We start from the raw sequence: 19,269 nt of genomic DNA on the forward strand, positions 1-19,269 counted from the left end.
TCTTTAAACGGCGCTATCTTGAATAGTTTAGCTAAAGCGAGTCTCAATGACCTCATTTTAGGCAAGCTCGCACGGGCCCCGCAGGGATTCGCAGCTCGACTTACCCTACGTCGCAAGACATGCATATGATAATTATGTGCGCATATTATAATAGGTGCGATCATACCAGCACTAATGCACCGGATCCCATCAGAACTCCGCAGTTAAGCGTGCTTGGGCGGGAGTAGTACTAGGATGGGTGACCTCCTGGGAAGTCCTCGTGTTGCACCTCTTTTTTTTTTTTTTTTTTTTTACGTCGTGCTTACCCTCGTTCTTTAAACGGCGCTATCTTGAATAGTTTAGCTAAAGCGAGTCTCAATGACCTCATTTTAGGCAAGCTCGCACGGGCCCCGCAGGGATTCGCAGCTCGACTTACCCTACGTCGCAAGACACGCATATGATAATTATGTGCGCATATTTTAATAGGTGCGATCATACCAGCACTAATGCACCGGATCCCATCAGAACTCCGCAGTTAAGCGTGCTTGGGCGAGAGTAGTACTAGGATGGGTGACCTCCTGGGAAGTCCTCGTGTTGCACCTCTTTTTTTTTTTTTTTTTTTTTTTACGTCGTGCTTACCCTCGTTCTTTAAACGGCGCTATCTTGCACAGTTTTGTTAAAGCGAGTCTCAATGACCTGACTTTAGGCAAGCTCCCACGGGCCCCGCAGGGATTTGCAACTCGACTTACCCTACGTCGCGAGACATGCATACGATAATTTTGTGCGCATATTTTAATAGGTGCGATCATACCAGCACTAATTCACCGGATCCCATCAGAACTCCGCAGTTAAGCGTGCTTGGGCGAGAGTAGTACTAGGATGGGTGACCTCCTGGGAAGTCCTCGAGTTGCACCTCTTTTTTTTTTTTTTTTTTTTTTTTTACGTCGTGCTTGCCCTCGTTCTTTAAACGGCGCTATCTTGAATAGTTTAGCTAAAGCGAGTCTCAATGACCTCATTTTAGGCAAGTTCGCACGGGCCCCGCAGGGTTTCGCAACTCGACTTACCCTACGTCGCGAGACATGCATATGATAATTATGTGCGCATATTTTAATAGGTGCGATCATACCAGCACTAATGCACCGGATCCCATCAGAACTCCGCAGTTAAGCGTGCTTGGGCGAGAGTAGTACTTGGATGGGTGACCTCCTGGGAAGTCCTCGTGTTGCACCTCTTTTTTTTTTTTTTTTTTTTTTTTTTTTTTTTTTTTTTTTTTTTTTACGTCGTGCTTACCCTCGTTCTTTAAACGGCGCTATCTTGAATAGTTTAGCTAAAGCGAGTCTCAATGACCTCATTTTAGGCAAGCTCGCACGGGCCCCGCAGGGATTCGCAGCTCGACTTACCCTACGTCGCAAGACACGCATATGATAATTATGTGCGCATATTATAATAGGTGCGATCATACCAGCACTAATGCACCGGATCCCATCAGAACTCCGCAGTTAAGCGTGCTTGGGCGGGAGTAGTACTAGGATGGGTGACCTCCTGGGAAGTCCTCGTGTTGCACCTCTTTTTTTTTTTTTTTTTTTTTTTTTTTTTTTTTTTTTACGTCGTGCTTACCCTCGTTCTTTAAACGGCGCTATCTTGAATAGTTTAGCTAAAGCGAGTCTCAATGACCTCATTTTAGGCAAGCTCGCACGGGCCCCGCAGGGATTCGCAGCTCGACCTACCCTACGTCGCAAGACACGCATATGATAATTATGTGCGCATATTATAATAGGTGCGATCATACCAGCACTAATGCACCGGATCCCATCAGAACTCCGCAGTTAAGCTTGCTTGGGCGGGAGTAGTACTAGGATGGGTGACCTCCTGGGAAGTCCTCGTGTTGCACCTCTTTTTTTTTTTTTTTTTTTTTTTTTTTTTTTTTTTTACGTCGTGCTTACCCTCGTTCTTTAAACGGCGCTATCTTGCACAGTTTAGTTAAAGCGAGTCTCAATGACCTGATTTTAGGCAAGCTCGCACGGGCCCCGCAGGGATTTGCAACTCGACTTACCCTACGTCGCGAGACATGCATATGATAATTATGTGCGCATATTATAATAGGTGCGATCATACCAGCACTAATGCACCGGATCCCATCAGAACTCCGCAGTTAAGCGTGCTTGGGCGAGAGTAGTACTAGGATGGGTGACCTCCTGGGAAGTCCTCGTGTTACACCTCTTTTTTTTTTTTTTTTTTTTTTTTTTTTTTTTTTTTTTACGTCGTGCTTACCCTCGTTCTTTAAACGGCGCTATCTTGAATAGTTTAGCTAAAGCGAGTCTCAATGACCTGATTTTAGGCAAGCTCCCACAGGCCCCGCAGGGATTCGCAGCTCGACTTACCCTACGTCGCAAGACATGCATATGATAATTATGTGCGCATATTATAATAGGTGCGATCATACCAGCACTAATGCACCGGATCCCATCAGAACTCCGCAGTTAAGCGTGCTTGGGCGAGAGTAGTACTAGGATGGGTGACCTCCTGGGAAGTCCTCGTGTTGCACCTCTTTTTTTTTTTTTTTTTTTTTTTTCGTCGTGCCTACGCTCGTTCTTTAAACGGCACTATCTTGAATAGTTTAGCTAAAGCGAGTCTCAATGACCTGATTTTAGGCAAGCTCCCACAGGCCCCGCAGGGATTCGCAGCTCGACTTACCCTACGTCGCAAGACATGCATATGATAATTATGTGCGCATATTATAATAGGTGCGATCATACCAGCACTAATGCACCGGATCCCATCAGAACTCCGCAGTTAAGCGTGCTTGGGCGAGAGTAGTACTAGGATGGGTGACCTCCTGGGAAGTCCTCGTGTTGCACCTCTTTTTTTTTTTTTTTTATTTTTTTTATTTTTTTTATTTTTTATTTTTTTTTTTTTTACGTCGTGCTTACCCTCGTTCTTTAAACGGCGCTATCTTGAATAGTTTAGCTAAAGCGAGTCTCAATGACCTCATTTTAGGCAAGCTCGCACGAGCCCCGCAGGGATTCGCAGCTCGACTTACCCTACGTCGCAAGACACGCATATGATAATTATGTGCGCATATTATAATAGGTGCGATCATACCAGCACTAATGCACCGGATCCCATCAGAACTCCGCAGTTAAGCGTGCTTGGGCGGGAGTAGTACTAGGATGGGTGACCTCCTGGGAAGTCCTCGTGTTGCACCTCTTTTTTTTTTTTTTTTTATTTTTTTTATTTTTTTTATTTTTTATTTTTTTTTTTTTTACGTCGTGCTTACCCTCGTTCTTTAAACGGCGCTATCTTGAATAGTTTAGCTAAAGCGAGTCTCAATGACCTCATTTTAGGCAAGCTCGCACGGGCCCCGCAGGGATTCGCAGCTCGACTTACCCTACGTCGCAAGACACGCATATGATAATTATGTGCGCATATTATAATAGGTGCGATCATACCAGCACTAATGCACCGGATCCCATCAGAACTCCGCAGTTAAGCGTGCTTGGGCGGGAGTAGTACTAGGATGGGTGACCTCCTGGGAAGTCCTCGTGTTGCACCTCTTTTTTTTTTTTTTTTTTTTTTTTTTTTTTTATTTTTTACGTCGTGCTTACCCTCGTTCTTTAAACGGCGCTATCTTGCACAGTTTAGTTAAAGCGAGTCTCAATGACCTGATTTTAGGCAAGCTCGCACGGGCCCCGCAGGGATTTGCAACTCGACTTACCCTACGTCGCGAGACATGCATATGATAATTATGTGCGCATATTATAATAGGTGCGATCATACCAGCACTAATGCACCGGATCCCATCAGAACTCCGCAGTTAAGCGTGCTTGGGCGGGAGTAGTACTAGGATGGGTGACCTCCTGGGAAGTCCTCGTGTTGCACCTCTTTTTTTTTTTTTTTTTTTTTTTTTTTTTTTTTTTTTTTTTTTTACGTCGTGCTTACCCTCGTTCTTTAAACGGCGCTATCTTGAATAGTTTAGCTAAAGCGAGTCTCAATGACCTGATTTTAGGCAAGCTCCCACAGGCCCCGCAGGGATTCGCAGCTCGACTTACCCTACGTCGCAAGACATGCATATGATAATTATGTGCGCATATTATAATAGGTGCGATCATACCAGCACTAATGCACCGGATCCCATCAGAACTGCGCAGTTAAGCGTGCTTGGGCGAGAGTAGTACTAGGATGGGTGACCTCCTGGGAAGTCCTCGTGTTGCACCTCTTTTTTTTTTTTTTTTTTTTTTTTTTTTTTTTTTTTTTTTTTTTTTTTTTTTTTACGTCGTGCCTACGCTCGTTCTTTAAACGGCACTATCTTGAATAGTTTAGCTAAAGCGAGTCTCAATGACCTGATTTTAGGCAAGCTCCCACAGGCCCCGCAGGGATTCGCAGCTCGACTTACCCTACGTCACAAGACATGCATATGATAATTATGTGCGCATATTATAATAGGTGCGATCATACCAGCACTAATGCACCGGATCCCATCAGAACTCCGCAGTTAAGCGTGCTTGGGCGAGAGTAGTACTAGGATGGGTGACCTCCTGGGAAGTCCTCGTGTTGCACCTCTTTTTTTTTTTTTTTTTTTTTTACGTCGTGCTTACCCTCGTTCTTTAAACGGCGCTATCTTGAATAGTTTAGCTAAAGCGAGTCTCAATGACCTCATTTTAGGCTAGCTCGCACGGGCCCCGCAGGGATTCGCAGCTCGACTTACCCTACGTCGCAAGACACGCATATGATAATTATGTGCGCATATTTTAATAGGTGCGATCATACCAGCACTAATGCACCGGATCCCATCAGAACTCCGCAGTTAAGCGTGCTTGGGCGAGAGTAGTACTAGGATGGGTGACCTCCTGGGAAGTCCTCGTGTTGCACCTCTTTTTTTTTTTTTTACGTCGTGCTTACCCTCGTTCTTTAAACGGCGCTATCTTGCACAGTTTTGTTAAAGCGAGTCTCAATGACCTGACTTTAGGCAAGCTCCCACGGGCCCCGCAGGGATTTGCAACTCGACTTACCCTACGTCGCGAGACATGCATATGATAATTTTGTGCGCATATTTTAATAGGTGCGATCATACCAGCACTAATTCACCGGATCCCATCAGAACTCCGCAGTTAAGCGTGCTTGGGCGAGAGTAGTACTAGGATGGGTGACCTCCTGGGAAGTCCTCGAGTTGCACCTCTTTTTTTTTTTTTTTTTTTTACGTCGTGCTTGCCCTCGTTCTTTAAACGGCGCTATCTTGAATAGTTTAGCTAAAGCGAGTCTCAATGACCTCATTTTAGGCAAGTTCGCACGGGCCCCGCAGGGTTTCGCAACTCGACTTACCCTACGTCGCGAGACATGCATATGATAATTATGTGCGCATATTTTAATAGGTGCGATCATACCAGCACTAATGCACCGGATCCCATCAGAACTCCGCAGTTAAGCGTGCTTGGGCGGGAGTAGTACTAGGATGGGTGACCTCCTGGGAAGTCCTCGTGTTGCACCTCTTTTTTTTTTTTTTTTTATTTTTTTTTTTATTTTTTATTTTTTTTTTTTTTTACGTCGTGCTTACCCTCGTTCTTTAAACGGCGCTATCTTGAATAGTTTAGCTAAAGCGAGTCTCAATGACCTGATTTTAGGCAAGCTCCCACAGGCCCCGCAGGGATTCGCAGCTCGACTTACCCTACGTCGCAAGACATGCATATGATAATTATGTGCGCATATTATAATAGGTGCGATCATACCAGCACTAATGCACCGGATCCCATCAGAACTCCGCAGTTAAGCGTGCTTGGGCGAGAGTAGTACTAGGATGGGTGACCTCCTGGGAAGTCCTCGTGTTGCACCTCTTTTTTTTTTTTTTTTTTTTTTACGTCGTGCCTACGCTCGTTCTTTAAACGGCACTATCTTGAATAGTTTAGCTAAAGCGAGTCTCAATGACCTGATTTTAGGCAAGCTCCCACAGGCCCCGCAGGGATTCGCAGCTCGACTTACCCTACGTCGCAAGACATGCATATGATAATTATGTGCGCATATTATAATAGGTGCGATCATACCAGCACTAATGCACCGGATCCCATCAGAACTCCGCAGTTAAGCGTGCTTGGGCGAGAGTAGTACTAGGATGGGTGACCTCCTGGGAAGTCCTCGTGTTGCACCTCTTTTTTTTTTTTTTTTTTTATTTTTTTTATTTTTTTTATTTTTTATTTTTTTTTTTTTTACGTCGTGCTTACCCTCGTTCTTTAAACGGCGCTATCTTGAATAGTTTAGCTAAAGCGAGTCTCAATGACCTCATTTTAGGCAAGCTCGCACGGGCCCCGCAGGGATTCGCAGCTCGACTTACCCTACGTCGCAAGACACGCATATGATAATTATGTGCGCATATTATAATAGGTGCGATCATACCAGCACTAATGCACCGGATCCCATCAGAACTCCGCAGTTAAGCGTGCTTGGGCGGGAGTAGTACTAGGATGGGTGACCTCCTGGGAAGTCCTCGTGTTGCACCTCTTTTTTTTTTTTTTTATTTTTTTTATTTTTTTTATTTTTTATTTTTTTTTTTTTTACGTCGTGCTTACCCTCGTTCTTTAAACGGCGCTATCTTGAATAGTTTAGCTAAAGCGAGTCTCAATGACCTCATTTTAGGCAAGCTCGCACGGGCCCCGCAGGGATTCGCAGCTCGACTTACCCTACGTCGCAAGACACGCATATGATAATTATGTGCGCATATTATAATAGGTGCGATCATACCAGCACTAATGCACCGGATCCCATCAGAACTCCGCAGTTAAGCGTGCTTGGGCGGGAGTAGTACTAGGATGGGTGACCTCCTGGGAAGTCCTCGTGTTGCACCTCTTTTTTTTTTTTTTTTTTTTTTTTTTATTTTTTACGTCGTGCTTACCCTCGTTCTTTAAACGGCGCTATCTTGCACAGTTTAGTTAAAGCGAGTCTCAATGACCTGATTTTAGGCAAGCTCGCACGGGCCCCGCAGGGATTTGCAACTCGACTTACCCTACGTCGCGAGACATGCATATGATAATTATGTGCGCATATTATAATAGGTGCGATCATACCAGCACTAATGCACCGGATCCCATCAGAACTCCGCAGTTAAGCGTGCTTGGGCGGGAGTAGTACTAGGATGGGTGACCTCCTGGGAAGTCCTCGTGTTGCACCTCTTTTTTTTTTTTTTTTTTTTTTTTTTTTTTTTTTTTTTTTTTTTTTACGTCGTGCCTACGCTCGTTCTTTAAACGGCACTATCTTGAATAGTTTAGCTAAAGCGAGTCTCAATGACCTGATTTTAGGCAAGCTCCCACAGGCCCCGCAGGGATTCGCAGCTCGACTTACCCTACGTCACAAGACATGCATATGATAATTATGTGCGCATATTATAATAGGTGCGATCATACCAGCACTAATGCACCGGATCCCATCAGAACTCCGCAGTTAAGCGTGCTTGGGCGAGAGTAGTACTAGGATGGGTGACCTCCTGGGAAGTCCTCGTGTTGCACCTCTTTTTTTTTTTTTTTTTTTTTTACGTCGTGCTTACCCTCGTTCTTTAAACGGCGCTATCTTGAATAGTTTAGCTAAAGCGAGTCTCAATGACCTCATTTTAGGCTAGCTCGCACGGGCCCCGCAGGGATTCGCAGCTCGACTTACCCTACGTCGCAAGACACGCATATGATAATTATGTGCGCATATTTTAATAGGTGCGATCATACCAGCACTAATGCACCGGATCCCATCAGAACTCCGCAGTTAAGCGTGCTTGGGCGAGAGTAGTACTAGGATGGGTGACCTCCTGGGAAGTCCTCGTGTTGCACCTCTTTTTTTTTTTTTTACGTCGTGCTTACCCTCGTTCTTTAAACGGCGCTATCTTGCACAGTTTTGTTAAAGCGAGTCTCAATGACCTGACTTTAGGCAAGCTCCCACGGGCCCCGCAGGGATTTGCAACTCGACTTACCCTACGTCGCGAGACATGCATATGATAATTTTGTGCGCATATTTTAATAGGTGCGATCATACCAGCACTAATTCACCGGATCCCATCAGAACTCCGCAGTTAAGCGTGCTTGGGCGAGAGTAGTACTAGGATGGGTGACCTCCTGGGAAGTCCTCGAGTTGCACCTCTTTTTTTTTTTTTTTTTTTTACGTCGTGCTTGCCCTCGTTCTTTAAACGGCGCTATCTTGAATAGTTTAGCTAAAGCGAGTCTCAATGACCTCATTTTAGGCAAGTTCGCACGGGCCCCGCAGGGTTTCGCAACTCGACTTACCCTACGTCGCGAGACATGCATATGATAATTATGTGCGCATATTTAAATAGGTGCGATCATACCAGCACTAATGCACCGGATCCCATCAGAACTCCGCAGTTAAGCGTGCTTGGGCGAGAGTAGTACTTGGATGGGTGACCTCCTGGGAAGTCCTCGTGTTGCACCTCTTTTTTTTTTTTTTTTTTTTTTTTTACGTCGTGCTTACCCTCGTTCTTTAAACGGCGCTATCTTGAATAGTTTAGCTAAAGCGAGTCTCAATGACCTGATTTTAGGCAAGCTCCCACAGGCCCCGCAGGGATTCGCAGCTCGACTTACCCTACGTCGCAAGACATGCATATGATAATTATGTGCGCATATTATAATAGGTGCGATCATACCAGCACTAATGCACCGGATCCCATCAGAACTGCGCAGTTAAGCGTGCTTGGGCGAGAGTAGTACTAGGATGGGTGACCTCCTGGGAAGTCCTCGTGTTGCACCTCTTTTTTTTTTTTTTTTTTTTTTTTTTTTTTTTTTTTTTTTTTTTTTTTTTTTACGTCGTGCCTACGCTCGTTCTTTAAACGGCACTATCTTGAATAGTTTAGCTAAAGCGAGTCTCAATGACCTGATTTTAGGCAAGCTCCCACAGGCCCCGCAGGGATTCGCAGCTCGACTTACCCTACGTCGCAAGACATGCATATGATAATTATGTGCGCATATTATAATAGGTGCGATCATACCAGCACTAATGCACCGGATCCCATCAGAACTCCGCAGTTAAGCGTGCTTGGGCGAGAGTAGTACTAGGATGGGTGACCTCCTGGGAAGTCCTCGTGTTGCACCTCTTTTTTTTTTTTTTTTTTTTTTTTTTTTTTTTTTTTTTTTTTTTTTTTTTTTTTTACGTCGTGCCTACGCTCGTTCTTTAAACGGCACTATCTTGAATAGTTTAGCTAAAGCGAGTCTCAATGACCTGATTTTAGGCAAGCTCCCACAGGCCCCGCAGGGATTCGCAGCTCGACTTACCCTACGTCACAAGACATGCATATGATAATTATGTGCGCATATTATAATAGGTGCGATCATACCAGCACTAATGCACCGGATCCCATCAGAACTCCGCAGTTAAGCGTGCTTGGGCGAGAGTAGTACTAGGATGGGTGACCTCCTGGGAAGTCCTCGTGTTGCACCTCTTTTTTTTTTTTTTTTTTTTTACGTCGTGCTTACCCTCGTTCTTTAAACGGCGCTATCTTGAATAGTTTAGCTAAAGCGAGTCTCAATGACCTCATTTTAGGCTAGCTCGCACGGGCCCCGCAGGGATTCGCAGCTCGACTTACCCTACGTCGCAAGACACGCATATGATAATTATGTGCGCATATTTTAATAGGTGCGATCATACCAGCACTAATGCACCGGATCCCATCAGAACTCCGCAGTTAAGCGTGCTTGGGCGAGAGTAGTACTAGGATGGGTGACCTCCTGGGAAGTCCTCGTGTTGCACCTCTTTTTTTTTTTTTTACGTCGTGCTTACCCTCGTTCTTTAAACGGCGCTATCTTGCACAGTTTTGTTAAAGCGAGTCTCAATGACCTGACTTTAGGCAAGCTCCCACGGGCCCCGCAGGGATTTGCAACTCGACTTACCCTACGTCGCGAGACATGCATATGATAATTTTGTGCGCATATTTTAATAGGTGCGATCATACCAGCACTAATTCACCGGATCCCATCAGAACTCCGCAGTTAAGCGTGCTTGGGCGAGAGTAGTACTAGGATGGGTGACCTCCTGGGAAGTCCTCGAGTTGCACCTCTTTTTTTTTTTTTTTTTTTTTACGTCGTGCTTGCCCTCGTTCTTTAAACGGCGCTATCTTGAATAGTTTAGCTAAAGCGAGTCTCAATGACCTCATTTTAGGCAAGTTCGCACGGGCCCCGCAGGGTTTCGCAACTCGACTTACCCTACGTCGCGAGACATGCATATGATAATTATGTGCGCATATTTAAATAGGTGCGATCATACCAGCACTAATGCACCGGATCCCATCAGAACTCCGCAGTTAAGCGTGCTTGGGCGAGAGTAGTACTTGGATGGGTGACCTCCTGGGAAGTCCTCGTGTTGCACCTCTTTTTTTTTTTTTTTTTTTTTTTTTACGTCGTGCTTACCCTCGTTCTTTAAACGGCGCTATCTTGAATAGTTTAGCTAAAGCGAGTCTCAATGACCTGATTTTAGGCAAGCTCCCACAGGCCCCGCAGGGATTCGCAGCTCGACTTACCCTACGTCGCAAGACATGCATATGATAATTATGTGCGCATATTATAATAGGTGCGATCATACCAGCACTAATGCACCGGATCCCATCAGAACTGCGCAGTTAAGCGTGCTTGGGCGAGAGTAGTACTAGGATGGGTGACCTCCTGGGAAGTCCTCGTGTTGCACCTCTTTTTTTTTTTTTTTTTTTTTTTTTTTTTTTTTTTTTTTTTTTTTTTTTTTTTTTTTTTACGTCGTGCCTACGCTCGTTCTTTAAACGGCACTATCTTGAATAGTTTAGCTAAAGCGAGTCTCAATGACCTGATTTTAGGCAAGCTCCCACAGGCCCCGCAGGGATTCGCAGCTCGACTTACCCTACGTCACAAGACATGCATATGATAATTATGTGCGCATATTATAATAGGTGCGATCATACCAGCACTAATGCACCGGATCCCATCAGAACTCCGCAGTTAAGCGTGCTTGGGCGAGAGTAGTACTAGGATGGGTGACCTCCTGGGAAGTCCTCGTGTTGCACCTCTTTTTTTTTTTTTTTTTTTTTACGTTGTGCTTACCCTCGTTCTTTAAACGGCGCTATCTTGAATAGTTTAGCTAAAGCGAGTCTCAATGACCTCATTTTAGGCTAGCTCGCACGGGCCCCGCAGGGATTCGCAGCTCCACTTACCCTACGTCGCAAGACACGCATATGATAATTATGTGCGCATATTTTAATAGGTGCGATCATACCAGCACTAATGCACCGGATCCCATCAGAACTCCGCAGTTAAGCGTGCTTGGGCGAGAGTAGTACTAGGATGGGTGACCTCCTGGGAAGTCCTCGTGTTGCACCTCTTTTTTTTTTTTTTTTTTTTTTACGTCGTGCTTACCCTCGTTCTTTAAACGGCGCTATCTTGCACAGTTTTGTTAAAGCGAGTCTCAATGACCTGACTTTAGGCAAGCTCCCACGGGCCCCGCAGGGATTTGCAACTCGACTTACCCTACGTCGCGAGACATGCATATGATAATTTTGTGCGCATATTATAATAGGTGCGATCATACCAGCACTAATTCACCGGATCCCATCAGAACTCCGCAGTTAAGCGTGCTTGGGCGAGAGTAGTACTAGGATGGGTGACCTCCTGGGAAGTCCTCGAGTTGCACCTCTTTTTTTTTTTTTTTTTTACGTCGTGCTTGCCCTCGTTCTTTAAACGGCGCTATCTTGAATAGTTTAGCTAAAGCGAGTCTCAATGACCTCATTTTAGGCAAGTTCGCACGGGCCCCGCAGGGTTTCGCAACTCGACTTACCCTACGTCGCGAGACATGCATATGATAATTATGTGCGCATATTTTAATAGGTGCGATCATACCAGCACTAATGCACCGGATCCCATCAGAACTCCGCAGTTAAGCGTGCTTGGGCGAGAGTAGTACTTGGATGGGTGACCTCCTGGGAAGTCCTCGTGTTGCACCTCTTTTTTTTTTTTTTTTTTTTTTTTTTTTTTTTTTTTTTTTTTTTTTTTTTTTTACGTCGTGCTTACCCTCGTTCTTTAAACGGCGCTATCTTGAATAGTTTAGCTAAAGCGAGTCTCAATGACCTCATTTTAGGCAAGCTCGCACGGGCCCCGCAGGGATTCGCAGCTCGACTTACCCTACGTCGCAAGACACGCATATGATAATTATATGCGCATATTATAATAGGTGCGATCATACCAGCACTAATGCACCGGATCCCATCAGAACTCCGCAGTTAAGCGTGCTTGGGCGGGAGTAGTACTAGGATGGGTGACCTCCTGGGAAGTCCTCGTGTTGCACCTCTTTTTTTTTTTTTTTTTTTTTTTATTTTTTTTTTTTTATTTTTTTTTTTTTTTACGTCGTGCTTACCCTCGTTCTTTAAACGGCGCTATCTTGAATAGTTTAGCTAAAGCGAGTCTCAATGACCTCATTTTAGGCAAGCTCGCACGGGCCCCGCAGGGATTCGCAGCTCGACTTACCCTACGTCGCAAGACACGCATATGATAATTATGTGCGCAAATTATAATAGGTGCGATCATACCAGCACTAATGCACCGGATCCCATCAGAACTCCGCAGTTAAGCGTGCTTGGGCGGGAGTAGTACTAGGATGGGTGACCTCCTGGGAAGTCCTCGTGTTGCACCTCTTTTTTTTTTTTTTTTTTTTTTTTTTACGTCGTGCTTACCCTCGTTCTTTAAACGGCGCTATCTTGAATAGTTTAGCTAAAGCGAGTCTCAATGACCTGATTTTAGGCAAGCTCCCACAGGCCCCGCAGGGATTCGCAGCTCGACTTACCCTACGTCGCAAGACATGCATATGATAATTATGTGCGCATATTATAATAGGTGCGATCATACCAGCACTAATGCACCGGATCCCATCAGAACTCCGCAGTTAAGCGTGCTTGGGCGAGAGTAGTACTAGGATGGGTGACCTCCTGGGAAGTCCTCGTGTTGCACCTCTTTTTTTTTTTTTTTTTTTTTTTTTTTTTTTTTTTATACGTCGTGCCTACGCTCGTTCTTTAAACGGCACTATCTTGAATAGTTTAGCTAAAGCGAGTCTCAATGACCTCATTTTAGGCAAGCTCGCACGGGCCCCGCAGGGATTCGCAGCTCGACTTACCCTACGTCGCAAGACATGCATATGATAATTATGTGCGCATATTATAATAGGTGCGATCATACCAGCACTAATGCACCGGATCCCATCAGAACTCCGCAGTTAAGCGTGCTTGGGCGGGAGTAGTACTAGGATGGGTGACCTCCTGGGAAGTCCTCGTGTTGCACCTCTTTTTTTTTTTTTTTTTTTTTTTTTTTTTTTTTTTTTTTTTTTTTTTTTTTTTTACGTCGTGCTTACCCTCGTTCTTTAAACGGCGCTATCTTGAATAGTTTAGCTAAAGCGAGTCTCAATGACCTCATTTTAGGCAAGCTCGCACGGGCCCCGCAGGGATTCGCAGCTCGACTTACCCTACGTCGCAAGACACGCATATGATAATTATGTGCGCATATTATAATAGGTGCGATCATACCAGCACTAATGCACCGGATCCCATCAGAACTCCGCAGTTAAGCGTGCTTGGGCGGGAGTAGTACTAGGATGGGTGACCTCCTGGGAAGTCCTCGTGTTGCACCTCTTTTTTTTTTTTTTTATTTTTTTTATTTTTTTTATTTTTTATTTTTTTTTTTTTACGTCGTGCTTACCCTCGTTCTTTAAACGGCGCTATCTTGAATAGTTTAGCTAAAGCGAGTCTCAATGACCTCATTTTAGGCAAGCTCGCACGGGCCCCGCAGGGATTCGCAGCTCGACTTACCCTACGTCGCAAGACACGCATATGATAATTATGTGCGCAAATTATAATAGGTGCGATCATACCAGCACTAATGCACCGGATCCCATCAGAACTCCGCAGTTAAGCGTGCTTGGGCGGGAGTAGTACTAGGATGGGTGACCTCCTGGGAAGTCCTCGTGTTGCACCTCTTTTTTTTTTTTTTTTTTTTTTTTTTTTTTTTTTTTTTTTTTTTACGTCGTGCTTACCCTCGTTCTTTAAACGGCGCTATCTTGAATAGTTTAGCTAAAGCGAGTCTCAATGACCTGATTTTAGGCAAGCTCCCACAGGCCCCGCAGGGATTCGCAGCTCGACTTACCCTATGTCGCAAGACATGCATATGATAATTATGTGCGCATATTATAATAGGTGCGATCATACCAGCACTAATGCACCGGATCCCATCAGAACTCCGCAGTTAAGCGTGCTTGGGCGAGAGTAGTACTAGGATGGGTGACCTCCTGGGAAGTCCTCGTGTTGCACCTCTTTTTTTTTTTTTTTTTTTTTTTTTTTTTTTTTTTTTTTTTTTTTTTTTTTTTTTTTTTTTTTTACGTCGTGCCTACGCTCGTTCTTTAAACGGCACTATCTTGAATAGTTTAGCTAAAGCGAGTCTCAATGACCTGATTTTAGGCAAGCTCCCACAGGCCCCGCAGGGATTCGCAGCTCGACTTACCCTACGTCGCAAGACATGCATATGATAATTATGTGCGCATATTATAATAGGTGCGATCATACCAGCACTAATGCACCGGATCCCATCAGAACTCCGCAGTTAAGCGTGCTTGGGCGAGAGTAGTACTAGGATGGGTGACCTCCTGGGAAGTCCTCGTGTTGCACCTCTTTTTTTTTTTTTTTTTTTTTTTTTTTTTTTTTTTTTATACGTCGTGCCTACGCTCGTTCTTTAAACGGCACTATCTTGAATAGTTTAGCTAAAGCGAGTCTCAATGACCTCATTTTAGGCAAGCTCGCACGGGCCCCGCAGGGATTCGCAGCTCGACTTACCCTACGTCGCAAGACATGCATATGATAATTATGTGCGCATATTATAATAGGTGCGATCATACCAGCACTAATGCACCGGATCCCATCAGAACTCCGCAGTTAAGCGTGCTTGGGCGGGAGTAGTACTAGGATGGGTGACCTCCTGGGAAGTCCTCGTGTTGCACCTCTTTTTTTTTTTTTTTTTTTTTTTTTTTTTTTTTTTTTTTTTTTTTTTTTTTTTTACGTCGTGCTTACCCTCGTTCTTTAAACGGCGCTATCTTGAATAGTTTAGCTAAAGCGAGTCTCAATGACCTCATTTTAGGCAAGCTCGCACGGGCCCCGCAGGGATTCGCAGCTCGACTTACCCTACGTCGCAAGACACGCATATGATAATTATGTGCGCATATTATAATAGGTGCGATCATACCAGCACTAATGCACCGGATCCCATCAGAACTCCGCAGTTAAGCGTGCTTGGGCGGGAGTAGTACTAGGATGGGTGACCTCCTGGGAAGTCCTCGTGTTGCACCTCTTTTTTTTTTTTTTTATTTTTTTTATTTTTTTTATTTTTTATTTTTTTTTTTTTTACGTCGTGCTTACCCTCGTTCTTTAAACGGCGCTATCTTGAATAGTTTAGCTAAAGCGAGTCTCAATGACCTCATTTTAGGCAAGCTCGCACGGGCCCCGCAGGGATTCGCAGCTCGACTTACCCTACGTCGCAAGACACGCATATGATAATTATGTGCGCAAATTATAATAGGTGCGATCATACCAGCACTAATGCACCGGATCCCATCAGAACTCCGCAGTTAAGCGTGCTTGGGCGGGAGTAGTACTAGGATGGGTGACCTCCTGGGAAGTCCTCGTGTTGCACCTCTTTTTTTTTTTTTTTTTTTTTTTTTTTTTTTTTTTTTTTTACGTCGTGCTTACCCTCGTTCTTTAAACGGCGCTATCTTGAATAGTTTAGCTAAAGCGAGTCTCAATGACCTGATTTTAGGCAAGCTCCCACAGGCCCCGCAGGGATTCGCAGCTCGACTTACCCTACGTCGCAAGACATGCATATGATAATTATGTGCGCATATTATAATAGGTGCGATCATACCAGCACTAATGCACCGGATCCCATCAGAACTCCGCAGTTAAGCGTGCTTGGGCGAGAGTAGTACTAGGATGGGTGACCTCCTGGGAAGTCCTCGTGTTGCACCTCTTTTTTTTTTTTTTTTTTTTTTTTTTTTATACGTCGTGCCTACGCTCGTTCTTTAAACGGCACTATCTTGAATAGTTTAGCTAAAGCGAGTCTCAATGACCTGATTTTAGGCAAGCTCCCACAGGCCCCGCAGGGATTCGCAGCTCGACTTACCCTACGTCGCAAGACATGCATATGATAATTATGTGCGCATATTATAATAGGTGCGATCATACCAGCACTAATGCACCGGATCCCATCAGAACTCCGCAGTTAAGCGTGCTTGGGCGGGAGTAGTACTAGGATGGGTGACCTCCTGGGAAGTCCTCGTGTTGCACCTCTTTTTTTTTTTTTTTTTTTTTTTTTTTTTTTTTTTTTTTTTTTTTACGTCGTGCTTACCCTCGTTCTTTAAACGGCGCTATCTTGAATAGTTTAGCTAAAGCGAGTCTCAATGACCTCATTTTAGGCAAGCTCGCACGGGCCCCGCAGGGATTCGCAGCTCGACTTACCCTACGTCGCAAGACACGCATATGATAATTATGTGCGCAAATTATAATAGGTGCGATCATACCAGCACTAATGCACCGGATCCCATCAGAACTCCGCAGTTAAGCGTGCTTGGGCGGGAGTAGTACTAGGATGGGTGACCTCCTGGGAAGTCCTCGTGTTGCACCTCTTTTTTTTTTTTTTTTTTTTTTTTTACGTCGTGCTTACCCTCGTTCTTTAAACGGCGCTATCTTGAATAGTTTAGCTAAAGCGAGTCTCAATGACCTGATTTTAGGCAAGCTCCCACAGGCCCCGCAGGGATTCGCAGCTCGACTTACCCTACGTCGCAAGACATGCATATGATAATTATGTGCGCATATTATAATAGGTGCGATCATACCAGCACTAATGCACCGGATCCCATCAGAACTCCGCAGTTAAGCGTGCTTGGGCGAGAGTAGTACTAGGATGGGTGACCTCCTGGGAAGTCCTCGTGTTGCACCTCTTTTTTTTTTTTTTTTTTTTTTTTTTTTTTTTTTTTTTTTTTTTTTTTTTTTATACGTCGTGCCTACGCTCGTTCTTTAAACGGCACTATCTTGAATAGTTTAGCTAAAGCGAGTCTCAATGACCTGATTTTAGGCAAGCTCCCACAGGCCCCGCAGGGATTCGCAGCTCGACTTACCCTACGTCGCAAGACATGCATATGATAATTATGTGCGCATATTATAATAGGTGCGATCATACCAGCACTAATGCACCGGATCCCATCAGAACTCCGCAGTTAAGCGTGCTTGGGCGAGAGTAGTACTAGGATGGGTGACCTCCTGGGAAGTCCTCGTGTTGCACCTCTTTTTTTTTTTTTTTTTTTTTTTTTTTTTTTTTTTTATACGTCGTGCCTACGCTCGTTCTTTAAACGGCACTATCTTGAATAGTTTAGCTAAAGCGAGTCTCAATGACCTCATTTTAGGCAAGCTCGCACGGGCCCCGCAGGGATTCGCAGCTCGACTTACCCTACGTCGCAAGACATGCATATGATAATTATGTGCGCATATTATAATAGGTGCGATCATACCAGCACTAATGCACCGGATCCCATCAGAACTCCGCAGTTAAGCGTGCTTGGGCGGGAGTAGTACTAGGATGGGTGACCTCCTGGGAAGTCCTCGTGTTGCACCTCTTTTTTTTTTTTTTTTTTTTTTTTTTTTACGTCGTGCCTACCCTCGTTCTTTAAACGGCACTATCTTGAATAGTTTAGCTAAAGCGAGTCTCAATGACCTCATTTTAGGCAAGCTCGCACGGGCCCCGCAGGGATTCGCAGCTCGACTTACCCTACGTCGCAAGACATGCATATGATAATTATGTGCGCATATTATAATAGGTGCGATCATACCAGCACTAATGCACCGGATCCCATCAGAACTCCGCAGTTAAGCGTGCTTGGGCGAGAGTAGTACTAGGATGGGTGACCTCCTGGGAAGTCCTCGTGTTGCACCTCTTTTTTTTTTTTTTTTTTTTTTTTTTTTATACGTCGTGCCTACGCTCGTTCTTTAAACGGCACTATCTTGAATAGTTTAGCTAAAGCGAGTCTCAATGACCTGATTTTAGGCAAGCTCCCACAGGCCCCGCAGGGATTCGCAGCTCGACTTACCCTACGTCGCAAGACATGCATATGATAATTATGTGCGCATATTATAATAGGTGCGATCATACCAGCACTAATGCACCGGATCCCATCAGAACTCCGCAGTTAAGCGTGCTTGGGCGGGAGTAGTACTAGGATGGGTGACCTCCTGGGAAGTCCTCGTGTTGCACCTCTTTTTTTTTTTTTTTTTTTTTTTTTTTTTTTTTTTTTTTTTTACGTCGTGCTTACCCTCGTTCTTTAAACGGCGCTATCTTGAATAGTTTAGCTAAAGCGAGTCTCAATGACCTCATTTTAGGCAAGCTCGCACGGGCCCCGCAGGGATTCGCAGCTCGACTTACCCTACGTCGCAAGACACGCATATGATAATTATGTGCGCAAATTATAATAGGTGCGATCATACCAGCACTAATGCACCGGATCCCATCAGAACTCCGCAGTTAAGCGTGCTTGGGCGGGAGTAGTACTAGGATGGGTGACCTCCTGGGAAGTCCTCGTGTTGCACCTCTTTTTTTTTTTTTTTTTTTTTTTTACGTCGTGCTTACCCTCGTTCTTTAAACGGCGCTATCTTGAATAGTTTAGCTAAAGCGAGTCTCAATGACCTGATTTTAGGCAAGCTCCCACAGGCCCCGCAGGGATTCGCAGCTCGACTTACCCTACGTCGCAAGACATGCATATGATAATTATGTGCGCATATTATAATAGGTGCGATCATACCAGCACTAATGCACCGGATCCCATCAGAACTCCGCAGTTAAGCGTGCTTGGGCGAGAGTAGTACTAGGATGGGTGACCTCCTGGGAAGTCCTCGTGTTGCACCTCTTTTTTTTTTTTTTTTTTTTTTTTTTTTTTTTTTTTTTTTTTTTTTTTTTTTTTTTTTTATACGTCGTGCCTACGCTCGTTCTTTAAACGGCACTATCTTGAATAGTTTAGCTAAAGCGAGTCTCAATGACCTGATTTTAGGCAAGCTCCCACAGGCCCCGCAGGGATTCGCAGCTCGACTTACCCTACGTCGCAAGACATGCATATGATAATTATGTGCGCATATTATAATAGGTGCGATCATACCAGCACTAATGCACCGGATCCCATCAGAACTCCGCAGTTAAGCGTGCTTGGGCGAGAGTAGTACTAGGATGGGTGACCTCCTGGGAAGTCCTCGTGTTGCACCTCTTTTTTTTTTTTTTTTTT

General features: G+C 44.7%; 59 non-coding genes across 59 annotated transcripts; all 59 read left to right on the forward strand.

The window, feature by feature from the left end:
- Window positions 1–152: 152 nt before the first annotated feature.
- Window positions 153–271, forward strand: LOC148558201 (5S ribosomal RNA). Its single transcript, XR_015888751.1, has one exon. It is a non-coding gene; the product is annotated as a 5S ribosomal RNA (ribosomal RNA).
- Window positions 272–463: 192 nt separating this feature from the next.
- Window positions 464–582, forward strand: LOC148558202 (5S ribosomal RNA). The gene has a single exon (XR_015891797.1). It is a non-coding gene; the product is annotated as a 5S ribosomal RNA (ribosomal RNA).
- A 194-nt stretch (window positions 583–776) lies between these two features.
- LOC148558203 (5S ribosomal RNA) lies at window positions 777–895 on the forward strand. Its single transcript, XR_015890102.1, has one exon. It is a non-coding gene; the product is annotated as a 5S ribosomal RNA (ribosomal RNA).
- A 196-nt stretch (window positions 896–1,091) lies between these two features.
- LOC148558204 (5S ribosomal RNA) lies at window positions 1,092–1,210 on the forward strand. The gene has a single exon (XR_015888553.1). It is a non-coding gene; the product is annotated as a 5S ribosomal RNA (ribosomal RNA).
- A 217-nt stretch (window positions 1,211–1,427) lies between these two features.
- On the forward strand, window positions 1,428–1,546 carry LOC148558205 (5S ribosomal RNA). The gene has a single exon (XR_015888762.1). It is a non-coding gene; the product is annotated as a 5S ribosomal RNA (ribosomal RNA).
- Window positions 1,547–1,754: 208 nt separating this feature from the next.
- On the forward strand, window positions 1,755–1,873 carry LOC148558206 (5S ribosomal RNA). The gene has a single exon (XR_015889780.1). It is a non-coding gene; the product is annotated as a 5S ribosomal RNA (ribosomal RNA).
- Window positions 1,874–2,080: 207 nt separating this feature from the next.
- LOC148558207 (5S ribosomal RNA) lies at window positions 2,081–2,199 on the forward strand. The gene has a single exon (XR_015890024.1). It is a non-coding gene; the product is annotated as a 5S ribosomal RNA (ribosomal RNA).
- Window positions 2,200–2,408: 209 nt separating this feature from the next.
- LOC148558208 (5S ribosomal RNA) lies at window positions 2,409–2,527 on the forward strand. The gene has a single exon (XR_015891808.1). It is a non-coding gene; the product is annotated as a 5S ribosomal RNA (ribosomal RNA).
- Window positions 2,528–2,721: 194 nt separating this feature from the next.
- On the forward strand, window positions 2,722–2,840 carry LOC148558209 (5S ribosomal RNA). Its single transcript, XR_015891812.1, has one exon. It is a non-coding gene; the product is annotated as a 5S ribosomal RNA (ribosomal RNA).
- Window positions 2,841–3,067: 227 nt separating this feature from the next.
- On the forward strand, window positions 3,068–3,186 carry LOC148558210 (5S ribosomal RNA). Its single transcript, XR_015888773.1, has one exon. It is a non-coding gene; the product is annotated as a 5S ribosomal RNA (ribosomal RNA).
- A 228-nt stretch (window positions 3,187–3,414) lies between these two features.
- LOC148558211 (5S ribosomal RNA) lies at window positions 3,415–3,533 on the forward strand. The gene has a single exon (XR_015888785.1). It is a non-coding gene; the product is annotated as a 5S ribosomal RNA (ribosomal RNA).
- A 209-nt stretch (window positions 3,534–3,742) lies between these two features.
- LOC148558212 (5S ribosomal RNA) lies at window positions 3,743–3,861 on the forward strand. Its single transcript, XR_015888796.1, has one exon. It is a non-coding gene; the product is annotated as a 5S ribosomal RNA (ribosomal RNA).
- A 215-nt stretch (window positions 3,862–4,076) lies between these two features.
- On the forward strand, window positions 4,077–4,195 carry LOC148558213 (5S ribosomal RNA). Its single transcript, XR_015890810.1, has one exon. It is a non-coding gene; the product is annotated as a 5S ribosomal RNA (ribosomal RNA).
- A 225-nt stretch (window positions 4,196–4,420) lies between these two features.
- LOC148558214 (5S ribosomal RNA) lies at window positions 4,421–4,539 on the forward strand. Its single transcript, XR_015891813.1, has one exon. It is a non-coding gene; the product is annotated as a 5S ribosomal RNA (ribosomal RNA).
- Window positions 4,540–4,732: 193 nt separating this feature from the next.
- Window positions 4,733–4,851, forward strand: LOC148558215 (5S ribosomal RNA). Its single transcript, XR_015891814.1, has one exon. It is a non-coding gene; the product is annotated as a 5S ribosomal RNA (ribosomal RNA).
- Window positions 4,852–5,036: 185 nt separating this feature from the next.
- On the forward strand, window positions 5,037–5,155 carry LOC148558216 (5S ribosomal RNA). The gene has a single exon (XR_015890103.1). It is a non-coding gene; the product is annotated as a 5S ribosomal RNA (ribosomal RNA).
- A 191-nt stretch (window positions 5,156–5,346) lies between these two features.
- Window positions 5,347–5,465, forward strand: LOC148558217 (5S ribosomal RNA). The gene has a single exon (XR_015888807.1). It is a non-coding gene; the product is annotated as a 5S ribosomal RNA (ribosomal RNA).
- A 223-nt stretch (window positions 5,466–5,688) lies between these two features.
- On the forward strand, window positions 5,689–5,807 carry LOC148558218 (5S ribosomal RNA). The gene has a single exon (XR_015891815.1). It is a non-coding gene; the product is annotated as a 5S ribosomal RNA (ribosomal RNA).
- A 193-nt stretch (window positions 5,808–6,000) lies between these two features.
- LOC148558219 (5S ribosomal RNA) lies at window positions 6,001–6,119 on the forward strand. Its single transcript, XR_015891816.1, has one exon. It is a non-coding gene; the product is annotated as a 5S ribosomal RNA (ribosomal RNA).
- A 230-nt stretch (window positions 6,120–6,349) lies between these two features.
- On the forward strand, window positions 6,350–6,468 carry LOC148558220 (5S ribosomal RNA). Its single transcript, XR_015888818.1, has one exon. It is a non-coding gene; the product is annotated as a 5S ribosomal RNA (ribosomal RNA).
- Window positions 6,469–6,694: 226 nt separating this feature from the next.
- On the forward strand, window positions 6,695–6,813 carry LOC148558221 (5S ribosomal RNA). Its single transcript, XR_015888829.1, has one exon. It is a non-coding gene; the product is annotated as a 5S ribosomal RNA (ribosomal RNA).
- A 204-nt stretch (window positions 6,814–7,017) lies between these two features.
- LOC148558222 (5S ribosomal RNA) lies at window positions 7,018–7,136 on the forward strand. The gene has a single exon (XR_015888840.1). It is a non-coding gene; the product is annotated as a 5S ribosomal RNA (ribosomal RNA).
- Window positions 7,137–7,353: 217 nt separating this feature from the next.
- Window positions 7,354–7,472, forward strand: LOC148558223 (5S ribosomal RNA). The gene has a single exon (XR_015891817.1). It is a non-coding gene; the product is annotated as a 5S ribosomal RNA (ribosomal RNA).
- A 193-nt stretch (window positions 7,473–7,665) lies between these two features.
- LOC148558224 (5S ribosomal RNA) lies at window positions 7,666–7,784 on the forward strand. The gene has a single exon (XR_015891818.1). It is a non-coding gene; the product is annotated as a 5S ribosomal RNA (ribosomal RNA).
- A 185-nt stretch (window positions 7,785–7,969) lies between these two features.
- Window positions 7,970–8,088, forward strand: LOC148558225 (5S ribosomal RNA). Its single transcript, XR_015890104.1, has one exon. It is a non-coding gene; the product is annotated as a 5S ribosomal RNA (ribosomal RNA).
- Window positions 8,089–8,279: 191 nt separating this feature from the next.
- LOC148558226 (5S ribosomal RNA) lies at window positions 8,280–8,398 on the forward strand. Its single transcript, XR_015888554.1, has one exon. It is a non-coding gene; the product is annotated as a 5S ribosomal RNA (ribosomal RNA).
- Window positions 8,399–8,594: 196 nt separating this feature from the next.
- On the forward strand, window positions 8,595–8,713 carry LOC148558227 (5S ribosomal RNA). Its single transcript, XR_015890811.1, has one exon. It is a non-coding gene; the product is annotated as a 5S ribosomal RNA (ribosomal RNA).
- Window positions 8,714–8,936: 223 nt separating this feature from the next.
- LOC148558228 (5S ribosomal RNA) lies at window positions 8,937–9,055 on the forward strand. Its single transcript, XR_015891820.1, has one exon. It is a non-coding gene; the product is annotated as a 5S ribosomal RNA (ribosomal RNA).
- A 226-nt stretch (window positions 9,056–9,281) lies between these two features.
- Window positions 9,282–9,400, forward strand: LOC148558229 (5S ribosomal RNA). Its single transcript, XR_015891821.1, has one exon. It is a non-coding gene; the product is annotated as a 5S ribosomal RNA (ribosomal RNA).
- Window positions 9,401–9,592: 192 nt separating this feature from the next.
- On the forward strand, window positions 9,593–9,711 carry LOC148558230 (5S ribosomal RNA). The gene has a single exon (XR_015891822.1). It is a non-coding gene; the product is annotated as a 5S ribosomal RNA (ribosomal RNA).
- A 185-nt stretch (window positions 9,712–9,896) lies between these two features.
- Window positions 9,897–10,015, forward strand: LOC148558231 (5S ribosomal RNA). The gene has a single exon (XR_015890105.1). It is a non-coding gene; the product is annotated as a 5S ribosomal RNA (ribosomal RNA).
- A 192-nt stretch (window positions 10,016–10,207) lies between these two features.
- LOC148558232 (5S ribosomal RNA) lies at window positions 10,208–10,326 on the forward strand. Its single transcript, XR_015888555.1, has one exon. It is a non-coding gene; the product is annotated as a 5S ribosomal RNA (ribosomal RNA).
- A 196-nt stretch (window positions 10,327–10,522) lies between these two features.
- On the forward strand, window positions 10,523–10,641 carry LOC148558233 (5S ribosomal RNA). Its single transcript, XR_015890812.1, has one exon. It is a non-coding gene; the product is annotated as a 5S ribosomal RNA (ribosomal RNA).
- Window positions 10,642–10,871: 230 nt separating this feature from the next.
- Window positions 10,872–10,990, forward strand: LOC148558234 (5S ribosomal RNA). The gene has a single exon (XR_015891823.1). It is a non-coding gene; the product is annotated as a 5S ribosomal RNA (ribosomal RNA).
- Window positions 10,991–11,182: 192 nt separating this feature from the next.
- On the forward strand, window positions 11,183–11,301 carry LOC148558235 (5S ribosomal RNA). Its single transcript, XR_015891824.1, has one exon. It is a non-coding gene; the product is annotated as a 5S ribosomal RNA (ribosomal RNA).
- Window positions 11,302–11,494: 193 nt separating this feature from the next.
- LOC148558236 (5S ribosomal RNA) lies at window positions 11,495–11,613 on the forward strand. The gene has a single exon (XR_015890107.1). It is a non-coding gene; the product is annotated as a 5S ribosomal RNA (ribosomal RNA).
- Window positions 11,614–11,802: 189 nt separating this feature from the next.
- On the forward strand, window positions 11,803–11,921 carry LOC148558237 (5S ribosomal RNA). The gene has a single exon (XR_015888556.1). It is a non-coding gene; the product is annotated as a 5S ribosomal RNA (ribosomal RNA).
- Window positions 11,922–12,145: 224 nt separating this feature from the next.
- Window positions 12,146–12,264, forward strand: LOC148558238 (5S ribosomal RNA). The gene has a single exon (XR_015888851.1). It is a non-coding gene; the product is annotated as a 5S ribosomal RNA (ribosomal RNA).
- Window positions 12,265–12,488: 224 nt separating this feature from the next.
- LOC148558239 (5S ribosomal RNA) lies at window positions 12,489–12,607 on the forward strand. The gene has a single exon (XR_015888862.1). It is a non-coding gene; the product is annotated as a 5S ribosomal RNA (ribosomal RNA).
- Window positions 12,608–12,804: 197 nt separating this feature from the next.
- LOC148558240 (5S ribosomal RNA) lies at window positions 12,805–12,923 on the forward strand. Its single transcript, XR_015891825.1, has one exon. It is a non-coding gene; the product is annotated as a 5S ribosomal RNA (ribosomal RNA).
- A 208-nt stretch (window positions 12,924–13,131) lies between these two features.
- Window positions 13,132–13,250, forward strand: LOC148558241 (5S ribosomal RNA). Its single transcript, XR_015888873.1, has one exon. It is a non-coding gene; the product is annotated as a 5S ribosomal RNA (ribosomal RNA).
- Window positions 13,251–13,475: 225 nt separating this feature from the next.
- On the forward strand, window positions 13,476–13,594 carry LOC148558242 (5S ribosomal RNA). The gene has a single exon (XR_015888884.1). It is a non-coding gene; the product is annotated as a 5S ribosomal RNA (ribosomal RNA).
- Window positions 13,595–13,819: 225 nt separating this feature from the next.
- LOC148558243 (5S ribosomal RNA) lies at window positions 13,820–13,938 on the forward strand. The gene has a single exon (XR_015888896.1). It is a non-coding gene; the product is annotated as a 5S ribosomal RNA (ribosomal RNA).
- A 215-nt stretch (window positions 13,939–14,153) lies between these two features.
- LOC148558244 (5S ribosomal RNA) lies at window positions 14,154–14,272 on the forward strand. Its single transcript, XR_015891826.1, has one exon. It is a non-coding gene; the product is annotated as a 5S ribosomal RNA (ribosomal RNA).
- Window positions 14,273–14,507: 235 nt separating this feature from the next.
- Window positions 14,508–14,626, forward strand: LOC148558245 (5S ribosomal RNA). Its single transcript, XR_015891827.1, has one exon. It is a non-coding gene; the product is annotated as a 5S ribosomal RNA (ribosomal RNA).
- Window positions 14,627–14,836: 210 nt separating this feature from the next.
- On the forward strand, window positions 14,837–14,955 carry LOC148558246 (5S ribosomal RNA). The gene has a single exon (XR_015888907.1). It is a non-coding gene; the product is annotated as a 5S ribosomal RNA (ribosomal RNA).
- A 225-nt stretch (window positions 14,956–15,180) lies between these two features.
- LOC148558247 (5S ribosomal RNA) lies at window positions 15,181–15,299 on the forward strand. Its single transcript, XR_015888918.1, has one exon. It is a non-coding gene; the product is annotated as a 5S ribosomal RNA (ribosomal RNA).
- Window positions 15,300–15,525: 226 nt separating this feature from the next.
- LOC148558248 (5S ribosomal RNA) lies at window positions 15,526–15,644 on the forward strand. The gene has a single exon (XR_015888929.1). It is a non-coding gene; the product is annotated as a 5S ribosomal RNA (ribosomal RNA).
- Window positions 15,645–15,855: 211 nt separating this feature from the next.
- LOC148558249 (5S ribosomal RNA) lies at window positions 15,856–15,974 on the forward strand. The gene has a single exon (XR_015891828.1). It is a non-coding gene; the product is annotated as a 5S ribosomal RNA (ribosomal RNA).
- Window positions 15,975–16,175: 201 nt separating this feature from the next.
- On the forward strand, window positions 16,176–16,294 carry LOC148558250 (5S ribosomal RNA). Its single transcript, XR_015888940.1, has one exon. It is a non-coding gene; the product is annotated as a 5S ribosomal RNA (ribosomal RNA).
- Window positions 16,295–16,510: 216 nt separating this feature from the next.
- LOC148558251 (5S ribosomal RNA) lies at window positions 16,511–16,629 on the forward strand. The gene has a single exon (XR_015888951.1). It is a non-coding gene; the product is annotated as a 5S ribosomal RNA (ribosomal RNA).
- Window positions 16,630–16,825: 196 nt separating this feature from the next.
- On the forward strand, window positions 16,826–16,944 carry LOC148558252 (5S ribosomal RNA). Its single transcript, XR_015891829.1, has one exon. It is a non-coding gene; the product is annotated as a 5S ribosomal RNA (ribosomal RNA).
- Window positions 16,945–17,169: 225 nt separating this feature from the next.
- LOC148558253 (5S ribosomal RNA) lies at window positions 17,170–17,288 on the forward strand. The gene has a single exon (XR_015891831.1). It is a non-coding gene; the product is annotated as a 5S ribosomal RNA (ribosomal RNA).
- A 209-nt stretch (window positions 17,289–17,497) lies between these two features.
- LOC148558254 (5S ribosomal RNA) lies at window positions 17,498–17,616 on the forward strand. Its single transcript, XR_015888962.1, has one exon. It is a non-coding gene; the product is annotated as a 5S ribosomal RNA (ribosomal RNA).
- A 199-nt stretch (window positions 17,617–17,815) lies between these two features.
- LOC148558255 (5S ribosomal RNA) lies at window positions 17,816–17,934 on the forward strand. The gene has a single exon (XR_015891832.1). It is a non-coding gene; the product is annotated as a 5S ribosomal RNA (ribosomal RNA).
- A 201-nt stretch (window positions 17,935–18,135) lies between these two features.
- Window positions 18,136–18,254, forward strand: LOC148558256 (5S ribosomal RNA). Its single transcript, XR_015888973.1, has one exon. It is a non-coding gene; the product is annotated as a 5S ribosomal RNA (ribosomal RNA).
- A 213-nt stretch (window positions 18,255–18,467) lies between these two features.
- Window positions 18,468–18,586, forward strand: LOC148558257 (5S ribosomal RNA). Its single transcript, XR_015888984.1, has one exon. It is a non-coding gene; the product is annotated as a 5S ribosomal RNA (ribosomal RNA).
- A 195-nt stretch (window positions 18,587–18,781) lies between these two features.
- On the forward strand, window positions 18,782–18,900 carry LOC148558258 (5S ribosomal RNA). The gene has a single exon (XR_015891833.1). It is a non-coding gene; the product is annotated as a 5S ribosomal RNA (ribosomal RNA).
- A 232-nt stretch (window positions 18,901–19,132) lies between these two features.
- Window positions 19,133–19,251, forward strand: LOC148558259 (5S ribosomal RNA). Its single transcript, XR_015891834.1, has one exon. It is a non-coding gene; the product is annotated as a 5S ribosomal RNA (ribosomal RNA).
- Window positions 19,252–19,269: the final 18 nt, after the last annotated feature.

Source organism: Arachis ipaensis, chromosome B6 (genome assembly GCF_059453495.1).
Source record: "Arachis ipaensis isolate K30076 ecotype BB chromosome B6, ASM5945349v1, whole genome shotgun sequence".
Classification (NCBI taxonomy): domain Eukaryota; kingdom Viridiplantae; phylum Streptophyta; class Magnoliopsida; order Fabales; family Fabaceae; genus Arachis; species Arachis ipaensis.